The following is a 22,764-nucleotide window of genomic DNA, read 5'->3' as shown; positions in this document are numbered from 1 at the left end:
GGACGTTATGCTGGAAAAAGGTGCTACGTATGGTCATGTTCTTGGAGGTGGCGAAGTTGATCAACCTGATGGCATTTTCATTCGTAAAATTATAATACGTAAAATAATAAATACAGTCAGGTTTTTTTTTACGCGGGGGATACGTACCTCGTAAAAAAACCCGGGTTAATTCAAAAATCCGCGTAAAAAAAACACGTTTTTTAAAAAATCCGCGTAAAGTAGTCCAGCAAGAAGGGCTTTAGAAAAAACCCGAGACACTCTAGAACCAGTATTTAATACAGTATTTAATTGTCCTTTTTGACGGTCATTCCGGATCTTTCGGTGGGCGGAGAGTATTTTTTGGACTACGTCTATTACTAGATAAACACATAAACGTTTCTGGTTCCAAACCCACGTTAATACGGAAATTCGTGAAATTTTTTTTAACTAGCGCGGTATCGCGTAAAAAAAACCGCGTTTCAAAAATTCCGTAAAAAAACCGCGTTAATTCAAAAATCCACTTTGGTCGAACAAAAATTATTTATTTACTACAACATATCAACTTGTCTATTAAACAAGCTAATTTTTCTCACTAGTCAAATGTAATACATAGATATCAACGCTGCTTTATCTCATAGTCCAATCTGTATTAAAAAATTATACAGCTGATAGACAAGCAAAGCTTTATTTCTGTTGCTCTATTTCCTGGTGCCAAAGCGCACCAAGTGCTAAATGTTAAGATAGTATCAATATGAAATGCTCTGGTATTTTGAAGCGGGTATTGTCTAATTTTATTGATTTAACGTATATTGACCCAGTCCTGACGTTTGTTACAAGAAAAAAATTAATATTATTTGAAAAATATCAAATGGAAATAAAATGCACTTGGTTCGGTCTGGCTCAAGAAGATCTTGAAAAAAAGTGATGTGCCCATTGAAACGAAATTCGGCTCTACAAAAACCACCTGGCTGTTTATTTCTCTAATTCTGATGACAGTCGTATTAACGAGCTGTCCGAAGCGGAGAAATCAGTTACTGATTAAAATAAAGCGCAAAGTTAACTTTTAAATCACAAACAATTGCTTTATTTAGATACCATGTCTGTGTTTATGGTTCACTCTGGTCGAACGCAATTTCGTTCTTTTTACAAAGTGCAACAGAGATTTTTTACTATAACACGGCTATGAACTGTTCAAATGATTTCATTCTTAAATGGAACATAGGTCATCAGTTTGCACATCCACTGGTGCTAATAACTCAATTTTTAAGAAAATGGTGCTTGGCTCGGTCTGCTCGCACGCCGACCATGTCATGTCAACGTGAAAATGTTGATGTAAGAATATAAAATTAAAAATGTTGAAGCTGAAGCAAGCCTTGAGTTTTAGCAATTATTATTACATGTCAGAAATACAGTTATTCATATTCTAACCACTACCAAAGACAGACGTCTTAACTAACCCTGCAATAGGTTATGGGCCCAGTCAATGCTAGAAAATGACTACGAGTTCAAATAGCACTTCAAGTTCCAACGGAGTTTCCGGATCATCCAACGTTCCAGCCATTGAACGTTTGAGAGGACGTGAAAACTGGTCGTCATGGAAGTTTGGTGCGAAAACTTTTCTTCAGCTGGAAGGCCTCTGGGATGCCATCAAGCCGAAGATAAAAGAAAACGGAACCATTGAGGCGGTAGATGAGCGAAAGGATTTACAAGCCCGATTGAAGCTAATCTTGCTCCTTGACCCTACAATCTATGTCCATATCGAAGACGCGGAGTCAGCGCGTACGGCGTGGGACAAATTGGAAACGGCGTTCGAGGACAAAGGACTCTCCCGGCAGATCGGATTACTCCATAAGCTCATCAAGACGAATTTGGATTTGTGCGACTCGATGGACGAATATGTAAATCAGGTGATTTCGACAGCGTATCAGCTGAATGGCATCGGGTTCAAATTGTCGGATCTCTGGGTTGGTATGATTCTGTTGGCTGGCCTTCCAGATGAATACCGTCCCATGATCATGGCCTTGAAAAATTCCGGGGTCGCCATAACGGGTGACTTCGTGAAAACCAAACTTCTTCAGGAGCAACCATTGCTTAGCAGCAAGAAAAACAGTCAGGCCTTCGCAACCAACAAACGAAATGAAAAATTTTCAAAGCAAGTGAAACAACCAACTTCTTCCAAGGGCCCGAAGTGCAGGAAATGTGCTCGATTCGGTCACATCGCCAGGGACTGCAAGGACGGAAGGAAAGGTGAAACATTTCACACGGTGCTTTCTACGATTTGTAAGGAGGACAAGAACGACTGGGTTTTCGATTCTGCGGCGTATGCACACATGACAAGCAATAGAGAGCTCCTAACAAATCTCGAACAAGCGCATGGCAAAGTTGTCGCGGCTAATGGTGGCACGATGGATATCGTTGCCTGCGGAATGGCAAATCTTAAACCATTGTGCAGGAATCTTCAGGACGGTGTTGTGGTGAGTGACGTGCAGCTTATTCCTGGGTTGACTGCGAATCTTCTGTCAATTAGCAAAATTGTGCAGAAGGGATATTCCGTGATGTTCAATAACAATGGCTGCAAGGTTTTCAATCCCAACGACGAGCTGGTGGCAACAGGAAGCCACTCCAACAATCAATTCAAGCTAGACCAAGCGGTGGATAGCAAACAGGTTTTGTCGTGCACCGTTGCTGGAAGTCTTGATCTCTGGCACAAACGGATGGGCCATCTTGGTATCAGAAATTTAAAGAAACTTGTTGGTGGCTTGGTGACTGGTATTTCATTGAATGATGAAACTGATGCTACGGACTGTCGTGTTTGTTCGATGGGTAAGCAATCGAAGCTGCCGTTCCCAAAAGGTGGATTTCGTGTGTCCGAGGTACTACAGCTGGTTCATTCAGATATTAGTGGACCGATGGAAATGAACTCGATCGGTGGTAACCGTTTTTACATCACATTTATCGATGATAAGACCAGACGCATCTTCGTGTACTTCCTAAAAACCAAATCAGAAGCGGAAGTGTTAGCAGTATTCAAAAACTTCCACGCCATGGCGGAGCGCCAAAGCGGAAAGAAGCTCAAAGTGATTCGGACTGACAACGGTAAGGAATACCTAAACAAAGGTTTCCAAGGTTACTTACAGAAGGAAGGTATCCGACACGAGAAGACCAACGATTACACACCCGAGCAAAACGGCTTGGCAGAGCGCGCTAATCGAACAATCGTAGAAAAAGCGAGGTGTCTCTTGTTCGAAAGCGGACTATCGAAAGGATTTTGGGCAGAGGCTGTGTCCACAGCCGTTTATTTAATTAACCGATCGCCTACGTGTGGTCACGACCGAACCCCCGAGGAAGCATGGAATGGAAGGAAGCCCAACCTTTCACATGTTAGAGTTTTTGGGACTAAAGCTATGGTCCAGGTCCCAAAGCAAAAGCGGCGTAAGTGGGACCCCAAATCCCACGAGTGTATACTGATGGGATTCGATGAAGAAACCAAAGGCTATCGTCTGTACGATCTAAAAAAGAAGACTACAATCAAGAGCCGTGAAGTCGTTTTTCTGAACGAAGGCGTTCCATCCGAAGCAGCGTGCCCCGAAGCGCGGCGTGTAAAGCCATCATATGTTAGACTGGACATCGAAGATCCGGTTGAAACCGTGCTTGAGCCGACACTTTTGACTGCAACACCCTGCGAATCGGAATCAGAAGACGAACATGATGAAGGTGATTTAGAAGACGATAGCGAAACCAGTTCAAGTACCTTGACTGATCCTGTGCTCCCTTCGCGACAATTTTCACAACCACCTAGGTCAAAGGTGTCGAAGCGCAGCGAACGGGAGCACGTTCTTGCAGGCAAGTACAATAACATTTATGTTGATAGCACTGGCCTCCCTGGTACCTCACTTCCACAGTCAACCCCTGATAAAGACTCGAGCTCGGACTCAAGCGACTTCGCTGGTTTTTCCGATGATGAAGGCATCAACGATGGTTTCGTGGCAGTGATATCGGGCATGAATGACGAATTCGGCAACGATCCAGTCTCACATCAGGAAGCGCTAGCCTGCGACGATAGTGATGCTTGGAAGCGTGCTATGCAGGAAGAATTTGACGCCTTGGTGGACAACAAAACTTGGACTATCACTTCGCTACCGAAAGGAAGGAAGGCAATGAAGTGCAAATGGGTCTACAAGACAAAGCGAAACGCTGAAGGCAATGTTCAACGGCACAAGGCACGTTTAGTCATCAAAGGTTACTCCCAGCGAAAGGGGGTAGACTACGATGAGACGTACGCTCCCGTCGTTCGGTATAGTTCGCTGCGGTACCTTTTCGCCCTGGCAATCAAACACGACCTTATGATTGACCAGATGGATGCAGTGACGGCTTTTCTACAAGGCGATCTCGATGAAGAGATTTACATGGAGCAGCCTCCATGTTTCACGGACGATAATCAAAAAACGATGGTGTGCAAACTGAACAAGGCATTGTACGGCTTGAAGCAGTCAAGCCGAGTTTGGAACCAAAAACTCGATGCGGCTCTTCGACGTTTTGGCCTGAAACCAACACAGTACGATCCATGTGTATATATTGGTAACAAAGGAGGCAAAATGATGATTGTTGCAATATACGTTGACGATCTGATGATCTTCTGCAACGATCCAGCATGGAAGTACAAACTAAAGCAACATCTCTCTAGCTGCTTCCGGATGAAGGATCTTGGACAAGCGCAACACTGCCTTGGAATCCGAATCAGAAGAGCCAATGATTCCATCAGCTTGGATCAGGAAGCCTACACAGAGTCGATTCTGAAACGGTTCAACATGGAACGATGTAAACCAGTAAAGGTGCCGATGAACAGCAGTGAGAAGCTTACAAAAGAAGCGAGCCCGAAAGATAACAATGAATCCACTGCTATGAAGGACGTTCCCTATCAGGAAGCAGTCGGGTGTCTCATGTATTTGGCGCAGAGCACTCGACCGGATATTCTATTTGCAGTGAACACTCTTAGTCGGTTCAACAACAATCCCGGGGTCAAACATTGGAACGCAGTGAAGCATGTTCTGCGTTACCTATGTGGAACTTCCGGTATGAAGCTGATCTATAGAAAGGATGCAGATTCTAGCGTGGTCGGTTATTGCGATGCTGACTGGGGAGCGGATCCAGATGAAAGAAAGTCCACAAGTGGCAACATCTTCATGGCACAGGGCGGTGCAATCTCGTGGATGTGCAAGAAGCAATCAACAGTGGCGCTCTCAACGTGTGAAGCCGAATACATGTCCGTTTCGACTGCCGTGCAGGAGGCATCTTGGTGGCGTGGTCTGTCAGCACTTTTCAATAAAAACAACGATGAACCGATTGAGATCCGATGCGACAACCAAAGCTGCATTGCGATCGCGAAAAATGGTGGTTATAACCCGCGCACGAAGCACATTGACATACGCCACCATTTCATAAAAGACGCTCTTCGCCGTGGTGTGGTAAACCTGACGTACATTAGCACAGAGGAGCAAATTGCGGATGGTCTCACCAAACCACTGCAACAAATGAAGTTTGAAGAAAGTTGCAAGTTGATGGGACTCTCTGCGGCTTGAGGAGGAGTGTTGAAGGTGAAGCAAGCCTTGAGTTTTAGCAATTATTATTACATGTCAGAAATACAGTTATTCATATTCTAACCACTACCAAAGACAGACGTCTTAACTAACCCTGCAATAAAAAAATATCACAAACGTTAGAAATGTCAAATTGTCAAAGTAAAATTAAATAAACAAATATAGTTATATACTTTTGAGGTCTTTGTTACTAGCTGACTAAGTTATAAAACTTAAACCTAAGTAGCGGTTCATCATCCTTAGCAGTTCGACCCATTTGCAGTAGCGCATAAACGTCAGATTAAGAAACCATTGCTCATTTCAAAGTGTTTGCTCCGTTTCAAGGTGTTTGTTCCGCTTTGGCGTCTACTTAACTTCAGCGAAAAAAACACCAGTATCAACCGCGTTGTGGAGCTTTTCAAACGAGTTATTTCTGCGCTACAAATTTATCCCCCGGTAGCAAACACACTATTCACAACAGCAGTTGAGCTGATAAAATGAACCGAGTATTCCTCTCCTCGTATGTTCGTACTTTTATGACACCTTCACCAAAGCTCCTGTACCCTGCTTAGCAGTTCATATTGGTTATTTTATTATCACCTCATCCATAAAACTGTATAGTTTGCCTGCAAACAACGGAAACTGCTCGATGTTGGGCCGAGATTCAGGCACGTGATTGCGGTAGGTAGCGCACGTAACAAAATAAAAACACAGCAGAAGGCCAACAACATCACAACTGAGATCGATCCGCCAGCAAAACACACTGCACCCCGGTGGATACCGTTCCAAGAAAGTGGCTAGTCTATTGATAAGTAATCGCTAAGTTCAACCGAGAGACCACTCACAAACACTGACAATAACACCACTATCACACAGAAGAAAGTCCCGCAGTTTTCTAGCCAAACAGCCAAGATAAGCGAATGGCGAAAAACGAAATCTGTTCATGAGTTATTAGCAGCAAAACCCCAACGAAGCGAATTTGACTGTCTCACGTATGGTTGTGTTTCGTTTATGTTCCGTCAAAAATACCTCCGCTGATAATGGAGTCATTGGGTGCAACCAGGGGCCTATAAACGTCAACATTTTGCCTACCAATCATAAATTCATCACGGCGGTAATATTTCATTTCAAATGCTTACAAAACTTATCTTATTCATTGAAAGTGCACATGGTACTGAAAACAAATGTTGAGCTCTTGTATTTTCGCATCTAAAACGCCATTTACACGAGAATAAGTCTACCGACAAAATGGGACGTTTACTCTATTTCACTTGTTTCAGGGCAAACCAACCAAAAAGTGGGTACCAGAATCAATGAGTGGTAGATGGAAAATGTATGGAGTTTGACAGCCACAAGAGCCCCCTGGGTGCAACCGCAACTAGAAACCACCATGTATACAAACAAAAGCTACGAAGGTCACCACTAGTGCGTTTAGCCGTGCGCAGGATTTTTGGGTAGGGGGGGACTATGATAGTTATGGAACTCCTATGTCAGGACCTTAAAATACTGTTTCAATCTATGCCAAATGTCAATGGCTACACAATGTTCATGGAGGACACTACATAATGCCGCAATATCCCAGTATGGGCCTCACACTGGAATATCCCAACTGTCGGTCACTATTCTACATTCTGATCTAACAATTTGACGTATCTCCCCCGTGCACATGGCTCTGTCATCCCTAGTGCGTGAAGGCTAAAACAGCTACATAGCGACCATGTCAACTCGGAGAGGGAGTGTGTGAATAAGTGATTATTTCATTTATAAATCGGCTGGTGTTTATTTCTAGCCGGAAGAACGGGTAAAGTGAGAGTAATCTGACTATCGCAGAAGCCGAACAGCACAGACCCACATACAATGTGAAAGGGGGCCCGCACTGCACCATATTAGAAAAAATATCATCATCTACAGCTGCTGCCGTTGTCGTTTGTGTGATGAGATTAAAAGTGTAAAATTGCACAACGTATTGCGTTTTGTTAACGATCGCAGCTAGGAATGTCTACCCACTCTCCGGCGGCAAAACATCGAGCGTCGTATGAATTTATTATTCGCCGTTAAATTACAATCGAGAATATTAACAAGCGAATCGATTGAAATTCAAAATGCTTCGTGCTTCACTCTTGCCGTTGTAGAAGTTGCTTCAAGTCAGTTCTTCCGATTCTTCAATGGATCGTTTTTTCAAGACCAGTAAAGCACCTCCTTGAAAGCAAAATGAATCAAATTAGTACTGTTTTGCTTGGTAAGCTTCTTTTTGCGATCGCAACACTATACCTACAGTGAACGGATATTGGAGGGGGCGGGGCTATTGTTTGTCAAGGCCAGCCGTTCTAACAGTTGCCTAAAGAATATACAACAGCTGATCGCATACATTAGACTAACAATTAGCTTACCTTATCAGCCAACATCGTCAAGCTGTCCCCTTCTGCCTCTTGCATCATTTTGTGGCCGGAATTAGCTAACCCGAGCCGAAGTCGAAGTGTTCAAGTCGGCCAACTCAGCAGAAAATTTTCTCCTTCTCCTTCGACAGCTTTGGCCAACCCCCGTTGTTGTTTATCCTCCTGGGTAGTTCAAGCACGAATAAAATTAGCGGCTGCTGCGATTCGACCGAACAAAGAACATGAGCGTAGAATTCCGTTCTCCGTGAGAAGATAAACATAAACACCGCACAGCAAAAAACAAGGCTCTGCTCTCGCGATCGTTTTATGTGATTTTTAATCGTTTCACTTCCTTTCGTCACTGCTCCTCTGCTTCTTCCAATCTTCCAATAAACAATAAACCGATCAATTCGTGAAAAAAACACACACGCACACGTTTTTTCTTCGACCAAATTTGGGCTGTTTCCCAAAGCCACGAAACAATTTTACTTTGCAACGCACTGAAAGTAAACAATAAATTGTTTATTCACAAAACTACTGATAGTTTCACGCACGAAGCTACATTAACTGACGAAATATGCATACGCCGTGACTAAGCGCGCTACGCTGCTCTGAAAATGATAAGAATTTTACGCCCGTGCTGGTAGCAATGGGCGATATTGTATCGGTATCGGAAATATCGATACTTTTGAGGCGATATTTCGATTTTTTGGATCGATACACGAGCGTCCGATATTCGACCGTATCGATACTGAAAACCGCGATATTTGTATCGATATTCTTTTATGCATACAGACCAGCTAGCTGACATCGCGCATCTCAATGTGTACACGAGATCACCGCCACTTTTCATACGCTATGTTATGCTGTCTGTCAGTGTCAGTGGAGCCCACACATCGTTGAACCGCTGCGATGTTAGCTGCGATAAAGCAAAGCAAACTGGATTGAGATGCCAGCTAGTTGATACGAGCTGGAACCACTGAAAAGCTGCCACTGTCAGTATAAATATCGCACAAGTCTATTTGCACTAGCAAAACTTAGATGGAGAAATAGGTAGAGAGAATGTTGTGAGCCAAACGAACTGTCAAAATTCGAGCCAAGCGCAGTATAGGGCCAAATTCGAAATTTGTTTTACTTAAGCCACACATTTAAAGCCCATTCGTTGTTTTGCTTTCGTCTCGATTAGACGCAAATTGTTCATCTCCGTTTGAGTTTGCAAAATAACAATACACGAGTTATCGTACGGGTGTTTTTTTGTCGATTATTTCTTGTGCTGCGCGATAACAATAGCCGGTAGTTTATCGGCAGAAACATCTTCTGCACACTGGTAGGGGCAGGCTACCCCGCCAGTGATCCGATACGCAGCTGATATATCAGCAAGAATAATTCTCCCGCACCGCTGTTACCCCGCTAGCAGCACGGACCATCATACGATCGAGCGAGTGGAAGTCAACTACAAGTGGCATCTACAAGGTCGCGTGTAGGATACGGCCACTGTGTCACAACACGAAGCTGGATCGTCATTGTTTGTTCTGCGGAGACGCTCGATTAATCCTACTATCAGCCGTGAGGTCGTGACTTAGACGTTCGGTGAAGTATTCACTTTAGAATTTTTATCATTATTATTAATAGTATTATTATTGTTATTATTATAATTATTATTACTATTATTATTATTATTATTATTATTACTATTATTATTATTATTATTATTATTATTATTATTATTACTATTGTTATTAGTATTAGTATTACTGCCTTTTTTTTAAATTTTGATCCATTGTAGTTTTAAAAATTGTTTTTAAAATTTAATAGCAACTATTTGACCCCCCCCCCCCCCACATTCGAATATTTATCGTTTGTGTGCGGTAGAGCGTAACGCTCCCGCAAAATGGACGACATGCAGGTGCAACTATTCCTGGATGTGGAAACAACTGGGGAAGAGATTGAGATCTCCCCCATCAATTCCCCTCTACCTTCCCCGCTACCTAGCCCCGTACCAAGGGTACCGGCAACACGGGTAAAGCTTACCCAGATGCTTCGAAAGGTCCGTTCGTAGTTTACTTCAGGCCCATAAAGAAGCCTCTAAATATAATTCAAATCGGCAAGGACCTGGCAAAACAGTTTTCGGACGTAACCGAAATTACAAAGGTTAGACCGAACAAACTGCGAGTTGTTGTGAGTAGCTTGAAGCAAGCAAACGCAATTGCTAGCTACGAGCTCTTCACGAGAGAGTACCGCGTGTACATCCCTGTCAAGGACGTGGAGATCGACGGTGTGGTTACCGAAGGAAGCCTCACGGTCGATGACATTTTGCGTCACGGGGTTGGCTGCTTCAAAAACCCCCTGATTCAAGATGTAAAGATACTGGATGTCAAGCAATTGCATTCAGTATCCATCGAAGAAGGGAAGAAGAAATTCTTCCCTTCGGATTCCTTCCGTGTAACATTCGCCGGATCCGCACTGCCGAACTACATCTCTTTGGACAGGGTTCGTCTGCCTGTACGCCTGTTCGTACCGCGGGTCATGCATTGCCAAAACTGCAAGCAGTTAGGTCATACAGCCACCTACTGCTGCAACAAGGCACGCTGCAGCAAGTGCGGAGGCAATCATGCTGAGACCGCTTGCAGTGAGGATACTGAAAAGTGTCTTATTGCGAGGGAACTCGGCATGACCTTTCGGCGTGTCCCGCGTACAAACAGCGCGAGGAAAAAATAAAGCGTTCCCTCAAGGAACGATCAAAGCGCTCTTTCGCAGAAATGCTGAAGAGTGCTGAGCCACCCTCGACAGGAAACATCTTTTCCTTTTTGCCAACCGATGAGGGTACATCTGACGATCCCGTCGAAGGGTGTTCTTATGCCATGCCAGAAGGATCTAGGAAGAGGAGAATGATCAACTCTCCTAATCTTTCTCGCAAAGGTCGCAAGATAACCCCTAGCGGAATGACCAATAAGCCAACACAAAAAGGAAGCGGTGAAGAAAAACCGAAGCAAGTACCTCCCGGTTTTAATTTTAAATCAAACCAGGAGTACCCACCGCTTCCTGGGGCACCAAAAACCCCTCGGGCACCCATTTCTCGATCAGAAGATAAAATAGAAACCGGGGTCATAAAATTTTCTGATATTGTGGACTGGATATTTAAAACATTCAACATACCAGATCCCCTACAAAATATTCTTCTTGCCCTTCTTCCTACAGTGAAAACCTTTTTGATGCAACTAGCAGCAACTTGGCCCCTCATTTCAGCTATCATATCTTTCGATGACTAATACGGCGAAAGAGGTTAGGAATTTTATCACTGTATTACAGTGGAATTGCAGAAGTATCATCCCCAAATTCGATCTATTTTCTCATTTAATAAATACATACAATTGTGACGCATTTGCGCTCTGTGAAACCTTTCTCAATTCAAACGATCAACTCAATTTCCACGATTTTAACATTATTCGTCGAGATCGAGACTCACACGGTGGAGGGGTACTTTTAGGGATTAAAAAGTGCTATTCCTTCTTCCGAATCGACCTCCCCTCGATCTCGAATATTGAAGTCGTTGCCATTCAAACGAATATGGATGGAAAAGACCTATGCCTTGTTTCGTTATATATGCCTCCATCCGCGCGGATTGAACAGAAGCATCTCACTGATATAGCAGAGTTGCTTCCCGCGCCTTTTTTGATATTGGGAGATTTTAATTCTCACAACAGCGAACACGCTATGGGGGTCGCTGTACGACGACAACCGATCTTCTTTAATCTGTAACTTGATCGACGACTTCAATATGACAGTTTTGAATACTGGGGAAGCGACACGTGTACCTAATCCTCCAGCACGTGAAAGCGTGCTTGACCTATCCCTCTGCTCGACATCACTAGCGCTAGATTGCCGGTGGAAAGTAATCAACGATCCCCACGGTAGTGATCATCTTCCAATCGTTATATCAATTGCTAATGGTTCAACTCCCCCGAACCCAATCAATATTTCCTACGACCTTACACGTAATATTGATTGGAAGTGTTATGAGTCTATTATAGCGCAATCTATCGAGACTCACGAGGAACTTCCTCCGGAGGAAGAATACGCGTTCTTAGCTGGCTTGATAATCGACGCCGCGACTCAAGCTCAGTCGAAACCGATACCCGGGGTAACGATTAGACAGCGCCCTCCCAACAAATGGTGGGACAAAGAGTGCTCTGAGCTGTACGCGCGAAGGTCCGCGGCGTATAAGGACTACCGGGAGTACGGCACTGTCAACCTGCTTCGAAAGTACGAGGCACTGGGCAGGCAGATGAAGAGCTTAGTAAAGGCGAAAAAACGCGGGTACTGGCGGCGGTTCGTAAACGCGTTGTCCAGGGAAACAGCGATGAGCACTCTTTGGGATACCGCCAGGCGCATGCGGAACCGTGACGTTTCGAATGAAAGCGAGGAGTATTCAGATCGCTGGATACTCGATTTTGCCAAAAAGGTCTGTCCAGACTCTGTACCGGAACAGAAAACCTTTCGCGACGCGTTATTAGTAACTACGGAAGAGCCTCCATTTTCGATGTTGGAATTTTCAATGGCTCTCCTGTCGTGCAACAATAAGGCTCCAGGGTTAGATAGAATAAAATTCAACCTGTTGAAGAACCTACCCGACTCTGCAAAAAGACGCTTGTTGAATTTATTCAACAAGTTTCTTGAGCTAAATATTGTTCCGCATGACTGGAGGGAGGTAAAAGTCATTGCTATTCGGAAACCCGGGAAACCTGCCTCTGATCACAATTCATATAGGCCGATTGCGATGCTCTCTTGCCTCCGGAAATTAATGGAGAAAATGATCCTCTTACGGTTAGACAAATGGGTCGAAACAAACGGTTTACTTTCAGATACTCAATTTGGCTTTCGCCGGGGCAAAGGGACGAACGATTGCCTAGCGTTGCTTTCTACTGAAATTCAACTAGCCTTTGCTCGAAAAGAGCAAATGGCTTCTGCGTTCATGGATATTAAGGGGGCTTTTGACTCTGTCTCTGTAGAAGTTTTAAGCGCGAAACTTCATTCGCAGGGACTTTCACCATATTTGAATAACTTTTTGCTCAATTTGTTGTCAGAAAAGCATATGTATTTCTCACATGGCGATTCGACAACTTCCCGAATTAGTTACATGGGCCTCCCCCAGGGCTCATGTTTAAGTCCTCTCTTATATAATTTTTACGTCAATGACATCGATGAATGTCTTGCAAATTCATGCACGCTAAGGCAACTTGCAGACGATAGCGTTGTATCCATTACTGGTGGCAAGGCTAGCGACCTGCAAGGACCATTGCAAGATACCTTAGACAATTTGTCTGAATGGGCTCTTAAGCTGGGTATCGAATTCTCTCCGGAGAAAACTGAGCTGGTCGTTTTTTCTAGGAAGCATAACCCAGCTCAGCTGCAGCTCCTACTAACGGGTAAAACGATCTCTCAGGTTTTAGTCGCTAAATATCTCGGGGTCTGGTTCGACTCCAAATGCACCTGGGCTTGTCATATTAGATATCTGACACAAAAATGCCAACAGAGGATTAATTTTCTTCGTACGATTACCGGAACTTGGTGGGGTGCTCACCCAGGAGACCTTCTAAAGTTATACCAAACAACGATATTGTCAGTTCTTGAGTACGGCTGTTTCTGCTTTCGCTCCGCCGCGAACACGCACATTATAAAATTAGAGAGAATACAATATCGTTGTTTGCGTATTGCCTTGGGTTGCATGCAGTCGACCCATACGATGAGTCTTGAAGTGCTAGCGGGTATTCTTCCGTTGAAACATCGTTTTTGGAATCTCTCTTACCGGTTGCTAATTCGATGCACAGTTATGAACCCATTAGTAATTGAAAATTTCGAGAGGTTGGTCGACCTTCAATCTCAATCCAGATTTATGACTTTATATTTTGACTATATGGCTCAAGATATTAATCCTTCTTCATACGATTCCTCCAATGTCGCACTTTTAGCTACTTCTAATAATGCTATATTCTTCGACACCACCATGAAACAAGACATTTCTGGTATCCCGGATCAATTGCGACCCCAAGAGATCCCTAAGATTTTTTCCAATAAGTTTAAACATGTTAGTTATGATAAAAGCTTTTACACTGACGGATCTAATCTAGATGAGTCCACTGGCTTCGGTGTTTTCCACGAAAATTTTACCGCCTCCTACAAACTCGATGCTCCTGCTTCCGTGTACGTCGCAGAACTTGCTGCTATTCAGTACTCTCTTGGAATCATCGAAACCCTACCCATAGACCACTACTTCATCTTCACAGATAGTCTCAGTGCCATTGAGGCTCTGCGATCAATGAAGCCTGTGAAGCACACCCCGTATTTCCTGGGGAAAATACGGCGGTTTTTAAGTGCTTTAACAGATAAAAATTACCGGGTTACCTTAGCGTGGGTTCCTTCTCATTGCTCGATTCCGGGTAACGAAAAGGCTGACTCTTTAGCTAAGGTGGGTGCTATTGACGGCGATATTTATGAAAGACCAATTGCTTTTGATGAATTTTATAGCATTTTGCGTCAGAGAACACTCAACAGTTGGCAATCATCATGGAACTCAGATGAACTGGGACGGTGGCTACATTCCATTTTTCCTAAGGTATCGACGAAAGCATGGTTCAAGGGGTTGGATGTAGGTCGGGACTTCATTCGCGTGATGTCCAGACTTATGTCCAATCACTATACGTTAAACACGCATCTCTTTCGTATAGGGCTTGTAGACAGTAATCACTGCGTTTGTGGCGATGGCTACCATGACATCGAGCATGTTGTTTGGTCGTGTACCGAATACTGTGGTGTTAGGTCCGAGCTTATAGATTCCCTTCGGGCCCGAGGAAAACAACCGAACGTACCCGTTAGAGACATTCTGGGAAGCGGTGATCTCCAGTACATGACACAGCTATACGTGTTCATAAAACACGCTGGTATTAAAATATGAAACTCTTCTATCTATTTGTTAGATTACCATTCCCGCTACACGCTGAAAGAAGATGATACACTAAGCTGGAGACACCCAAACGAAGACTCGGCATATTCACGCAGACACCTCATTTCAAACTGCTCAAATAGAACATCACTGCTTAGCCATGTACAAATAAATAAATCGTATAACTCAATATAGTTGAAATCAAAATTGTAACTCCCCTCCTCTCACCTTAAATCCCCACTAGCTCGTAGTCGGCCGCGAGAATAAAGAAAAGGCCTCCCTCTTTTCCCTGCTAATTTAGAATTTAAAAAAAATGTACTTGGCTCAGTTAAACATAAATTGTATCGTGCCGTGTCAAATAAACTATTTAAAAAAAAAAAACATTTAAAGCCAAAAAGGAGTGCTCAATAATAACGTGTTCCCAAATACTTTCAAAAAAAGGCATAGCTCTACGTTGCATTATTAAGCCACAAAACTTATATTGTTTCTCTGACAATTGATTAAAATATTGTTTGTTTACATTTATACTCAGCTTCATTTGTTTTTATTTGAATTAATTCTACTTTCTGCGTTAAAATGCATCCACAAACCCCTCAAACGAAATTCAACGTTATCAGAAATGATGTTTGGCTTCGATTTAGTTGGGCTATAACCCAACGAGCGGGAACCCAACTTAAACGTAGCCCAACTAAACATAGCCCAACGAGCGAAATTTGACTGTATTTCAAAAACAAATATATGAGTTTTCTGGTTACACTGTTCAGATCGAATATAGACCATTTTGCGAACTGAAAGGTGTCACGAATCCTGCTGATATTGATGCTGCTTTTACGTGCGTTATGTCAGCGGTTCCGAGCTTTCTGTCAAAATTTCATTCATGAATTGATTGCAGAAACGTCTCGTGAAATGGTCTATTGGCAAGCGGAAACTAACTCATGCTTTCCGTCGACACAAGTTAGAATACAAGTGAAAAATAAAATTGCAATATTAATTAGCTAGAAAAATTCAGCGGTAGATTACACTATCTTATTTTCGCTGACATATCTAACTTTTTTATGTCATCAACTTCCTCATCAATTAATATGGAAGTGTGTCAATAATTTATACAAATAAGACGGGAGCTTCACAGCCCATTGGGCCAGTGAATACAAATCTTGAAGATATAAGTTGTTTAATTCATTTGTTTGTCAAAGCTCAGAATTTCTGCATTACCTGTATGTATTTGTTTGTGAAGTCATTTGATTCATGCTGCTCTAGAGAATGCGAATAGATACCAGAAAAACAACAAAAAGTCGGCACATCAAATTTTCATTGCTGGAAACCACCAAAATTTTGCTGATTTTTGGTGTGCTGTGCTTCCAGCAATCTGTTCAGCAAAATGAAATTTGCTAATTATTCAGTAATGCTCAATTGCATTAAAGTGACAGGTCGTTTGCTGCATGTTCAGTAAAATTATTAAAAATTATCATTTCAACTTTTAGGTTCATCTAGCCCAACAATGACTTAGCTATGGTCCCATATTCGCTATCAGGAGCTTAGCGATGATCCCGTACCAGCTGCACAGCGATTTGGCGCGTTTTACTAATGACAGCATGACGTAAATTTTTTGCCATATCAATTCTTTTGCTGGATTCCAGCAAACATTCATTTACTGTTTTCATTTCAGCAAATAGTTTTGCTGTATTTTCGCGAATCACTGAATCGATTACTGGTTTTCAGTAAATGTATCATTGTTTCAGTTGAAAACCGAAATAATGACTCGCGACTTTCGATTTTTCAACCTTATACACAATGCGCATAATGTCGCATCCAGTGCGCTGTATAGCGCATCTGACGCGCAATACAGCGCACTAGATGCGACACTATGCGCATTGTGCATAACAGAGTTGCCAATAAAATTTTTAATTGAACTGGAAGAATGCTGAAGAAAAAACTGGAAAAAACTGGATTCCAAATAAATTTGCAAAATACCTAAAAAATAAATTGTCCGAGAGCTTTTCTGTGATGGTTTTTGAATCCAAAATAAGTTTTAAATAGAGAAACTTCGGGATTACTTTTTGTTGAAATTGTAGACTGCAAAAATAGCAAAGCCTTGGTGCTACATTCCGAATCGGAACTTGACCTTCTGTTTATTATACACAGACTTCGCAGCCAACTGTTGGATGTACAGGACAATTGCGGGGCTAGCGCTACGATAATATTGACACTAAAGTCTCTCCCGAGCCGAGACTCGAACCTACGACGACTGGCTTGTTAGGCCAGCATCGTACCTCGAGACCAACTGGAAGGTTTGAAATTGTAGACTGAAAAACTTCATTTACAGCATCAAAATTACAAATTGCGCAACCAGTTCATCGCAAAATCAAGAAATTGATGCTTTATTCATTTATTTTAACTTTGAACAAAAGAACGGGTGCAACGTTTCCTTACGTTACATCTGTGAAGTTTAAATTTCAATTATCTCTGAGACCGCTATCCCTAGGTGTCTAATTATTCGAACAATTTTTAACTGCTACGCCACCGAAATAAATTTGGAGAATGTCGCCTTTATATAATATCTATGAGACGGATTGTTTTTATTTTTATATAACATTAACCCATCATTGCACTTAATTGTTTTTCTTCAAGATCTGATAAAACCAATTTGTTAGGTTTAGAAAAAAGCTAAGATTACTTGCCTTTTTCATCTCAACCATGCAATACGATTTTTATTTTGGCCGTGTTTCGTGCGAGAAGATACAATACTGAAAATACTGTTGAGAATTGCTACAATGACTCATCAATCCACAAAATTTACGTTCTAAAAATATTTCCAAACCAGTCGGAGCTTGAGTGTCCAGAATATCTGGATAAAACTGGCAGATAAACAAAAAAAACTGGAAGACTTTGGGAATAAACTGTTTGACTGGATCACTTGAAAAAAACTGGAAGAATCCAGTTTAAACTGGAACATTGGCAACTCTGGTGCATAAGGTAAAAAACTCGAAAGTCGCGAGTCGATATTTCGATTTTCAACTGGAACAATAATATCAAAAATTCAATAAATAATCTCAGCTATTGTATCGATACTTCTGGTATCGATACTTCTTGACCGATATTTTGGGTATCTCGATACTTTTGGTTCCTCGGGTATCGATACTGAAGTATCGATACTCTCCGTCGTATCGCCCAATGCTACGTGCTGGAGTCAGCTTCGTGTTTTCTTTTTTCACTGTTTCGCCTTTGTGGCTGACGTGCAGAGATGCCAGACTTTTTTTTGGCAAGTCTGTATAATCCATAAAAATGTCTGTATAAGTCTGTATACCGCTGCGAAAAAAAGTTACCGATACATTGATACCTAATTATTTGTCGACCTGTCAGATTGTTTTGTTTTATTGCTTGTTTTGATTGTTCTTTTTCGAGTCTATCATAGTTGGTCGATTAATCGATAACTAATTTATCTTTTAAATCTAAGTAACACATAGAAGTAAGAGTCTTTCCCGTGATAAAAATCGTCGTTCGTCGTAATGTAGCTAAACTGATACATGATGGCAGAAGTCTCGCGGTTATAAAAATAGTACCTTCAAGGTTTGGGACATTTTAAGCAATTCTTCAACGTTGGATATTGCTCCGAATAGAACAAACGGTCTTTTCACCAATATAACCTGCATGGCAATCGATCGAGACAATCAGCTGTTTGTTACTGGGGGCGAAACAGGCAGATTAGTGCCCACGGGGCCGATAAAAACCCCGATAGCCTGACTCGATTCCCGTTGTCATGATTTCACTCTCAAAAACGCAAGATTAATATGTTCAGCAAAGTGTTCAGTTCACTTTTTCCAGCAACGGCTACAGTGACTTTTGGTTTTTGTGTTCGTTTTTTTGTGTATACTGATAAAACCATTATGTAGAATATCAGATATCTGTGTAATATCTGTATTATACTAAATGTCTGTATAAAATCTGTTGGCTTATGCGTGTCTGTATCGCAACACAGAAAGTCTGTATAATACAGATTTGACTGTATATCTGGCATCTCTGCTGACGTGCGAAAGGAGATATCGAAGATTTCATTCGATAAGTGAAATACACTGTGAATGCAGTTTACCATGAACACGATGAACACCAACATGAAGTTTGATAACATCGGCAGATAGTAGTGAAGAATAAAATCTATTTTTGTCTACTTATTAATTATTATTGCGAATTAATTTTCAAGGCAACATAAAAGGAATCATGTTTTGTACAATTGTAGTTTTTTCCGCTCGTTTTGTATTAGCGTGTCTATGTTAGACGCTGAACATGGAATTTTACTTCAGCAGTTTATTTTTGCCTTGACAACCGTATCGTAACGATTGTAACGCCATGTCTATCGATCTGCACGCTTATTTGAAAAAACTTATTCCGGTCGAACTTCTGAAAGCGGGAAGCGAGCGGCAGCATCATGCGTCTACCAGATTAGAGTGTCTGTCAAAAAATTTATAGGCACTCTATACCAGTTCATACTGAGGATCTGGGTGGAAGGTCTCATATACCCAATCTATGAGAAGGGCTATCGACTGAATTGTTGCAACTATCGAGGCATTACGTTGCTCAACTCCGCTTATAAAGTGCTCTCCCGTATCATGTTCTTCATCTTCAGATTGAGACCGTTAACGGAATCCTTCGTCTGCGAATACCAGCCTGCGACAAATTTTCGATAAGTGCCAGGAGTATAACTTGCAGACTCATCATCTGTTTGTGGATTTTAGGGCGGCATACGACTCAGTTGCTGTTCAACACAGCTTTAGAAGGTGCAATACGAAGGGTAGGTGTGCAGAAGAGCGGCACCATCATCACCAAGTCCCCCTTTCTAGGCTTCGCGGACGACATTGATATAATTGGTGTTAACCATAGAGCAGTTGACGAGGCCTTTACGGCTCTCAAAAAGGAAGCTGCGAGAATTGGTCTCACCATAAGCGCTACCAAAACGAAGTACATGGTGGCCGGCAGAGAGCGCGGTAGTTCTGCGGGTGTTGGTGCTGCGGTGGAGATGGATGGGAAAACCACAGACTAACAGACATAACACTTCGAACAAATTTTTAATAAAATCATCGGTTGAATGATTCCAGTACTTTACGTTCGTAACACTAGCACCATCTGCTGTCATGTTCGCGCTGCGCCTCGTACTTCGACAACAGCGCCAGCATTACTGTATGTGTCAAATGGGGAACTACAAAATATGTATGAGATTGCCTGACAGCGCCACAGACGACGTTGTCGCGCGATGACTGTCATTCGGTTGATAATTTGATATTAACGTTTTATGCGGGTTCCAGTGTTATGTCTGTTAGTCTGTGCATGTAGTTTATTATCATGTCATAATGAACACTGTTGGATTGGCATAACTGTTTGAATCCATATGAATTACAGCTGTTTGTTCATTTAACAATCTTTTAAAACAACTGTAAACTGTTCCACCAATTTTTTTCAATGTATTTTTAACAGTGGTGGGCACCATTCCGCTAATTCGCTAATTCGCTAATTAGCGACGCTAAAATTCAGTTAGCGATTTATCGATTTCGCTAATTTTTGAGCTGGTTAGCGAAACTGTTAGCGTCGCTAAAGTTTTGGCCTTCGAAACGCTAATCGCTAATTCGCTAAATTTTGTAGAGAAGCGACAATAGAAATATTTAGAAAACTGTGAATTGCTGATGGCGTACGTAAATTGCTTCGAAAGATGAACATACTTTAATGCGAAAGTTACGTTTGTCAGTTTTTTACCCTAGAATGGAGTTCCAGTTATCGTACAAGCCACAGGAGCATTTTGAAGAACAAGGTACAAGATCTTTGGTAAATTGCAATGCGCTTGAAATTCTGACAACTTTGGTTCTACTTTTTCGATTCAGATAATAATTGAATTTTTATGAAAACATTCCTAAGAGTATTTTCAATGCAAGCTAAACAACTTTTGCTATTTTTGTTTTTACAAAATCAAATATGAATACCGTTTCGTGAACCCCTTACTGTAAATAGCTTTAAAAAGTAATTGTTTTCGTTTGTTCAACCAAAAAAGATCAAAGTGGTCCAAATCTTACAAAACACGAGCAATAAATATAACGATATGACTATTTATATATTGAAAAGTTAGCGATTAGCGATTAGCGAAAGTTCCGCTAATGTGGGTTTAGCGCTTAGCGTTTAGCGATTATCGAGCTAAATTTTCCGGTTAGCGACTTAGCGATTAGCGTCGCTAAATTTTCGATTAGCGGTGCCCACCACTGATTTTTAATAATAGAAAATGAGTGATTTGCTATATGAATTGGGTTGTTTAGCTATTCACGGATTCCTGATATTTATATATGAGCTAAAAGAGAGTGTTATTTTCTGAGCAAACGTGATTTTTCAAAATTTTATATCATTGTCCTTCGATTTTTAAAAGAAGAATAAAAATCGCTCCAAATCGCCACAATGACAGTTGGTATATGGGCGAGCTATCATTGTAACGATTTCGAAAAATTGAAGAACAACGATAGAAATTTTTTTAAAATCACGTTTTGCTCAGAAAATGCAGATCTTTCGGATGATATAAAAAACTGATATAGCTAAACAACCTAACTCCATAGCAAATCACTTAACTTCAACATGATTTTTTTTACTGTGATAGCTCGGCTCGGACAGCGCCAATACGTTATATTGTTGTTCTGAACGTAACGCCCGCGACAGCACTCATAAATGTCTAAGACAAGACGTTACAGATGGTCACCGTTACATTCAATCAATTTGAACCGGCTGCTGATTGGCTGAATTCGATAACGCAATCGTCACGTAGAAAATACAACGAGGTTACTTTTCACTGTAAAGCAGTGATGCTGGAGAGTCATATTTTAGCTATTATAATTGTTCATAAATAATGATGCAATGATGCAAGGTACATGATATTACCGAGTAATGTATTTCACTGTTATAACTTTAAAAATGCATTGATTAATCGTTTATTACTATTTCGGTTGAAGTCCAAGAAACTTAGAAAGAAAAAATTTGAGTACCAATAAAATTAGGAAGAAAAAATTTGATAGTAGAAGTATGCTTTATTGAAAATAAAATAATAAATAAGAGTTGAGTGTTATTCGCCTATATATTGCAATTTTAATTTGTTTTATTTTCATTGACCTGCAGAAGTTGTTAAAAATAATAAGTCTGCCATCAATGGTATGGAACGTTCAAAAAAATTTCGACGGGGATGACGGCCGTTACGAAAATAAAAATAAGAAGCCAGCTGTCGCGTCTTATCTTAGATAAATGTGTGGGAAATGAAGAAAATAAAACTTGTTTGTTGTTCTTCGAAGTTCGAACTGTCACTACACTATAAAAAAATGTCACGATTACTTCAAGTATTTTTGCACTTGACTCAATTCGTCTCATCACACTGCAAGTTGAAGTGATTTAGTGTTGATTTCTTAAAGATTACCACTTTCCAATGAAATGATCTTGCGTTGAAAACAGGTTAATGGAAATCACTATCATATTATAATGAATATCTCTTGTATTATCACCACTGTTTAAATCAATTGAATTACGGCTGAAATTCAAGTGAAACAAAAATAGTGACGATGGCGAACGGTGCAAGCAGCACGTTTACCCAGCGAACAAAAATTTATTTGAACGTAAGTTTTATTGAATCATTTAAATTCAAGTAACAATAAAACGATACTTTTACAGATCCTGAAATCGATTGCATCGATACAGTGATAGGGATCATCTCTAGAATCATCTTGTTATTAAATTAAAAATCTAAAATAAAATATAAATGATAAATCTAAAATAAAAAGGAGTTTCTTGAATTTATTGTGAATTTATATAACTAATCAACTGACCGACATTCAGTACCTCATACATAGGCATATCAACAAAGATGAACATAACAACAGAAAAT

General features: G+C 41.2%; 1 long non-coding RNA gene across 2 annotated transcripts; it reads right to left on the bottom strand.

Annotated features, from left to right (window-relative positions):
• Positions 1–6,899: 6,899 nt before the first annotated feature.
• On the bottom strand, positions 6,900–8,589 carry LOC129729592 (uncharacterized). 2 transcript variants are annotated; one of them, XR_008728704.1, is made up of 3 exons: positions 7,946–8,589; positions 7,827–7,893; positions 6,900–7,754 (listed from the first exon to the last, which is right to left on the bottom strand). It is a non-coding gene; the product is annotated as an uncharacterized LOC129729592 (long non-coding RNA). The 2 variants fall into 2 exon arrangements; XR_008728705.1 differs by having other exon boundaries at positions 7,831–7,893.
• Positions 8,590–22,764: the final 14,175 nt, after the last annotated feature.

The sequence above is a fragment of the Wyeomyia smithii genome, chromosome 3, assembly GCF_029784165.1.
Source record: "Wyeomyia smithii strain HCP4-BCI-WySm-NY-G18 chromosome 3, ASM2978416v1, whole genome shotgun sequence".
NCBI classification, from domain to species: Eukaryota; Metazoa; Arthropoda; class Insecta; order Diptera; family Culicidae; genus Wyeomyia; species Wyeomyia smithii.
Note: the sequence above shows the minus strand (reverse complement) of the source record. Positions and strands in the feature narration are given on the sequence as shown.